Source organism: Sceloporus occidentalis, unplaced genomic scaffold (genome assembly GCF_023333645.1).
Source record: "Sceloporus occidentalis isolate IW3139 unplaced genomic scaffold, rSceOcc1.0.p SCAF_2, whole genome shotgun sequence".
Lineage (NCBI taxonomy): Eukaryota > Metazoa > Chordata > Lepidosauria > Squamata > Phrynosomatidae > Sceloporus > Sceloporus occidentalis.
This window is the reverse complement of record NW_028316982.1, coordinates 268,965,045-268,971,844: the sequence shown is the minus strand read 5'-3', so window position 1 is coordinate 268,971,844 and position 6,800 is coordinate 268,965,045.

Genomic DNA, 6,800 nt, shown 5'->3' with positions numbered 1-6,800 from the left:
ATTGGAAAACAATAATTACTGGTCCCCCATATCAGATAGCCTGAGAAGCACTGTCCTAGGGGATCATAGAGTGGCCATTCAGAATGAAACCATCCTTGCAATCTCTTCCAACCGCATGATTCTATGTATTACTGTGCAATATCCCATCAAGCTGTGAGTTTTATGCTTCCCAAGTGCAGATGTGTGGGTGAGTTAAGCAAAGCAAGTTCAGAGTAGCCCCTGAAATCATTGAAGGCCTCTGCTAGAGTTGGAACGCAACAAAATAAATATAGACCTTGGAATGAAAGCTTTCCCCGTGCCTCTGTAAATAATCAAGGAGTCCTTTTTGGCTCGCCCTCCCTGCTTGGTGCCGCTGAGCCATAATTATGGCAGTTTGAGATGTACCATCAGCGCAAGTTGCAACATGGGGACACAGCCAGCCAAGACACTGGAGGTCTCAGCGGAGATGGCAGAGAGTGAGGAATTATAATCACTCCAGCCGTAGCATTTATTATTGTGGCGTAAATTGCTTTCAAACCAGGAGGAAAATGGAAGGCCATCAAGAAGGCTTTTCCCCCCAAAACTGCAGTCTATTATTCTCCGGCTGGGCACTGAGCCCCTGAAATAGAATCCATATATTCTCCTTTCTGGATGGGAGATCTGGTGTGGTGGAATGATTTGAGTATTGGACAAGAAATCTGGGGAACCAGGCTTTGAATCCTTGTTTGGCCACGGAAACACACTGAGGTGACTTTGGACAAGTCCCACTCTCAGCATCACAAGAAGGCAATGGTAAACCACCATTGAATTCAATTGTGCAAGAAACCCCTGAGATAGTATAGTCATAAATCAGGAAAGCACATAAGGGGGGGGGGGGGCATTATGTATATATGGATGCATTTTAACTTGTTGTACGCCGCTTTGATTGCCTGGCAAAAAGAGGGATAGAAATTTTAAATTTATTTATTTATTTTTACATAGCAACAACAACAATCCACCCTGAGTTTTTGGGACAGGATAGAACATACTAGCAGAAAAGAACAAAGACTTGGAAAGGTGGCTAAAGAAAGTCAAAGAAGAAAGTGTTAAGCCAGGCTTACTGATGATCAAACATTGATCAGAATGGAGATTATAATCAAGAAATCAGAAGATTGGGAACAGGAAGGGTAGCTATGAAAGAACTAGACAAGATCCTTAAGTGCAAAGATATACAACTAAACCCTAAAGTTAGGATCATATTTCCCTTCACCATGTACAGATAGAGCTGGACAGTGAAGAAAGGTGATAGAAAGAAAATCAACTCATTTGAGATGTGGTGCTGGAGAAGAGTGCTGAGGATACCTTTGATGGCCAAAAAGACAAACAGGTGGGAAGCCATGATGACCGAATGGAGGCTGTCATACTTTGGGCCCATCATCCAAGGGGCATGACTCACTAAAAAAATACAATAATGCTAGGAAAGGTAGAAGGCAGTAGAAAGAGAGGATGATCACATATTAGAGGGATACACTCATTCAAAGAGGCCACAGCCCTGAGCCTTGCAGGATCTGAGAAGAGTGGTTCAGGACAGGGGCTCTTGGAGATGTCTTATTCATGGGGTTGCCATGAGTCGAGGTTGGCTCAAGGGCAGTTAATAATAATAGAACATACCAAGGACCAACGTAGTGGATCAGGCCTCTGGGAGACCAGGTTCTGAATCCTGCTCAGCCATGGAAAATCACTGGGTGACTTTGGGCAAGTTGCATTCTCTCAGCCTTAGAGGAAGGCAGTACAAACATTGAAGAAATCTTGAGAAGAAAGCTCTGTGTTATGGTTGCCATGAGGTCATTGAAAGGAAGATAACCAGACCCAATGTGCTGCAGTGATTTGCGCTTTAATAATAATAATAATATGTTTTATTTATAGACCGCTATTCCGCGATGATCATAGCGGTGTACAGTAAAATCGTTAATACAATAAAAATACAGTTAAAGGAGGGAGAAGTCTCATCCTTCAGGCAGTCCAAGATGTTGCTGGTCTGCCTGATGGCTCCCTCTGAGGCCGAGATGACAGTTGAGGAGGGAGGGGCCTCTTCCTTCAGGCAGTCCAAGATGTTGCTGGGTCTGCCTGATGGCTCCCTCTGAGGCCGAGATGACAGTTGAGGAGGGAGGGGCCTCTTCCTTCAGGCAGTCCCTGATGTTGCTGGTCTGCCTGATGGCTCCCTCTGAGGCCGAGATGACAGTTGAGGAGGGAGGGGCCTCTTCCTTCAGGCAGTCCAAGATGTTGCTGGGTCTGCCTGATGGCTCCCTCTGAGGCCGAGATGACAGTTGAGGAGGGAGGGGCCTCTTCCTTCAGGCAGTCCCTGATGTTGCTGGGTCTGCCTGATGGCTCCCTCTGAGGCCAAGATGACAGTTGAGGAGGGAGGGGCCTCTTCCTTCAGGCAGTCCCTGATGTTGCTGGTCTGCCTGATGGTTCCCTCTGAGGCCGAGATGACAGTTGAGGAGGGAGGGGCCTCTTCCTTCAGGCAGTCCAAGATGTTGTAGGGCAGATTACTACCACCTCAAGAGCACCTTGGTGAGATGGGATACCAGACTTTCCAACATGGAATCCGGAAATGCTGTACTCATGATATCAAATGCGACAGAAGGGAGTACATGTGTCTGTCCCTTATATGAAGACTCTGTGACACTGTGGTACTTTTTTTTGGCGTGTCTCTATGCCACAGCAATTGCTTGGCTATTCAGCAGACACAGAAAAGCATCTGAAAAGCCAGCAACGCCCAGAGCTTACCAGGACGCCCTGCAGCAGGCAATGCTATGATTCCCAGAGAGACGAGACCTGAGCCTCGCCAGACGGAGACCATCCCTGCCGTCCATGTGACTCCCTATGGCAGTTGAGGAGGGAGGGGCCTCTTCCTTCAGGCAGTCCCTGATGTTGCTGGGTCTGCCTGATGGCTCCCTCTAAGGCCGAGATGACAGTTGAGGAGGGAGGGGCCTCTTCCTTCAGGCAGTCCCTGATGTTGCTGGGTCTGCCTGATGGCTCCCTCTGAGGCCGAGATGACAGTTGAGGAGGGAGGGGCCTCTTCCTTCAGGCAGTCCAAGATGTTGCTGGGTCTGCCTGATGGCTCCCTCTGAGGCCGAGATGACAGTTGAGGAGGGAGGGGCCTCTTCCTTCAGGCAGTCCCTGATGTTGCTGGGTCTGCCTGATGGCTCCCTCTGAGGCCGAGATGACAGTTGAGGAGGGAGGGGCCTCTTCCTTCAGGCAGTCCAAGATGTTGCTGGGTCTGCCTGATGGCTCCCTCTGAGGCCGAGATGACAGTTGAGGAGGGAGGGGCCTCTTCCTTCAGGCAGTCCCTGATGTTGCTGGGTCTGCCTGATGGCTCCCTCTAAGGCCGAGATGACAGTTGAGGAGGGAGGGGCCTCTTCCTTCAGGCAGTCCCTGATGTTGCTGGGTCTGCCTGATGGCTCCCTCTAAGGCCGAGATGACAGTTGAGGAGGGAGGGGCCTCTTCCTTCAGGCAGTCCCTGATGTTGCTGGGTCTGCCTGATGGCTCCCTCTGAGGCCGAGATGACAGTTGAGGAGGGAGGGGCCTCTTCCTTCAGGCAGTCCAAGATGTTGCTGGGTCTGCCTGATGGCTCCCTCTGAGGCCGAGATGACAGTTGAGGAGGGAGGGGCCTCTTCCTTCAGGCAGTCCCTGATGTTGCTGGGTCTGCCTGATGGCTCCCTCTGAGGCCGAGATGACAGTTGAGGAGGGAGGGGCCTCTTCCTTCAGGCAGTCCAAGATGTTGCTGGGTCTGCCTGATGGCTCCCTCTGAGGCCGAGATGACAGTTGAGGAGGGAGGGGCCTCTTCCTTCAGGCATTCCAAGATGTTGCTGGGTCTGCCTGATGGCTCCCTCTGAGGCCGAGATGACAGTTGAGGAGGGAGGGGCCTCTTCCTTCAGGCAGTCCTCGATGTTGCTGGTCTGCCTGATGGCTCCCTCTGAGGCCGAGATGACAGTTGAGGAGGGAGGGGCCTCTTCCTTCAGGCAGTCCAAGATGTTGCTGGGTCTGCCTGATGGCTCCCTCTGAGGCCGAGATGACAGTTGAGGAGGGAGGGGCCTCTTCCTTCAGGCAGTCCCTGATGTTGCTGGGTCTGCCTGATGGCTCCCTCTGAGGCCGAGATGACAGTTGAGGAGGGAGGGGCCTCTTCCTTCAGGCAGTCCCTGATGTTGCTGGTCTGCCTGATGGCTCCCTCTGAGGCCGAGATGACAGTTGAGGAGGGAGGGGCCTCTTCCTTCAGGCAGTCCCTGATGTTGCTGGGTCTGCCTGATGGCTCCCTCTGAGGCCAAGATGACAGTTGAGGAGGGAGGGGCCTCTTCCTTCAGGCAGTGCCTGATGTTGCTGTGTCTGCCTGATGGCTCCCTCTGAGGCCGAGATGACAGTTGAGGAGGGAGGGGCCTCTTCCTTCAGGCAGTCCTCGATGTTGCTGGGTCTGCCTGATGGCTCCCTCTGAGGCCGAGATGACAGTTGAGGAGGGAGGGGCCTCTTCCTTCAGGCAGTCCAAGATGTTGCTGGGTCTGCCTGATGGCTCCCTCTGAGGCCGAGATGACAGTTGAGGAGGGAGGGGCCTCTTCCTTCAGGCAGTCCCTGATGTTGCTGGGTCTGCCTGATGGCTCCCTCTGAGGCCAAGATGACAGTTGAGGAGGGAGGGGCCTCTTCCTTCAGGCAGTCCTCGATGTTGCTGGGTCTGCCTGATGGCTCCCTCTGAGGCCAAGATGACAGTTGAGGAGGGAGGGGCCTCTTCCTTCAGGCAGTCCAAGATGTTGCTGGGTCTGCCTGATGGCTCCCTCTGAGGCCGAGATGACAGTTGAGGAGGGAGGGGCCTCTTCCTTCAGGCAGTCCCCGATGTTGCTGGGACTGCCTGATGGCTCCCTCTGAGGCCGAGATGACAGTTGAGGAGGGAGGGGCCTCTTCCTTCAGGCAGTCCAAGATGTTGCTGGGTCTGCCTGATGGCTCCCTCTGAGGCCGAGATGACAGTTGAGGAGGGAGGGGCCTCTTCCTTCAGGCAGTCCAAGATGTTGCTGGGTCTGCCTGATGGCTCCCTCTGAGGCCGAGATGACAGTTGAGGAGGGAGGGGCCTCTTCCTTCAGGCAGTCCCTGATGTTGCTGGGTCTGCCTGATGGCTCCCTCTGAGGCCGAGTACTAGCTTTGGGCTAGTACTGTGGAAGACCAGGGTTCAAATCCCCACTTGGCCATGGAAACCCACTGGTCATTCTCCCTCAGTCTTAGAAGATGGCCAATGGCAAACTTCTTCTGAATAAATATTACCAGGAAAACCCTATGATTTGAAATCTTGCCAAGAATATGATTTTATTCTGTGGTAAATTATGAGTGTTTTAATATAATAGCTAATTTAATTGTGTGTTTTTAATTTTATTGAATATCACTTTTGTTGCCCTTCTGGGAGAAACATGGGCTATAAATTCAATCAATCAATCAATCAATCAATCAATCAAGTATTCATAAGTCAGAGTTGACTTGAAGGCACATAACGACAAAGGGAATTAAGCCTTGCACATTTTGCAGCAAGCTGCTGCTTTAATAGCTGAGATGGTCATTTGCACCCATCCTTTTCTCTTGCCTGGAGCTGAATCCTCCAAACTGAAAGAAATTGTCCCTTGTCTGCTCCCTGGAGATGATATACAAAACCTGAAGACAGCAACCCTCCTCCAGGTGATGTTGGAGTGCAACGTCCACCATCCCTAGGTAGTGTAGCCAATGGTGATTGAAGATAGTAGTTACAGCCCTAAAACATGTGACGTGACACATATTGCCTATCTGTAACAATGGCACAAGAGTGGAAAACTGGACAGTGGCATCACTAGGGTTGGTGTCACCCCAGTTCAACAACTCATGCTCTCACATACAGGCTTGGAGCTGCAGGGCCAATGGGTTTTCTGGGTTTTCTGAAAGCATGTTGAAACCCTGCTATCTGCATGGCTGCTCCCAAGGCAGGCCGAACACTCACGGTCTGTCCTCACCACATGGCATCAAGCAGCGCTGTGCAATTATTTATTTATTTTTGTTGCCTCCCCACCATGCATGTACACCATCACACAAACATACTGCCTGTGACCCAATTACCTCTCTCTCCCTGTCCAGAGACCATTCCACTGGACACCCATCCATATGACCAGACACACAGTCGTACGTGTTATGCACCACCTGTACATGACTTCATTTCACTTTCCACCCACCTTTGCCTCATGCATTGTCTAAACATCCCACATTCAAAGTGGTTAGAAGCTACTTTATTTGGCCAGTGTGGACTAACCCTCTGTCTATATTTCACCTGACTCCTCGGCAACCACTGGCCACCCCAAATCCAGAGGCAACTTGCTGAGCCACTTCCATCTCACAGAAATCCCCAACTCGAACCTCTGCATCTGGAACAGGTACAGCATTACTCTCTGCAGCATCTAAAGTTGCTATCTGCTATCACTTTTTATATCATTAGTTCTTGTGAGTGTGTGTGAGCATTCTTTTGTGTGCATGGTGATTCCCCACTATTTACAAATAAAACTACATTTGGCCCTTGCACTCTGGAGTTCTGTTTCTCAGAACCAATATGAGTAGGCTTGATCCCAGCTTTTAGTTGCCAAGGCCGTCTCAGCATTGAGCTAATAAAATTCCCCTATTAAATGTTGCTTGTGGGTGCCCTCCTGGGACCCTTGCAATTTGGGTAACAAGGCATGGGAATACACACCAGAAGGTAGTCCTTTCTCACAAGCACACCAAGTGACAGCCCCCTCTGAGGTGTCACCCAGTGCAGTCCACACCCCTTGCACCCCCAAGAAACATTC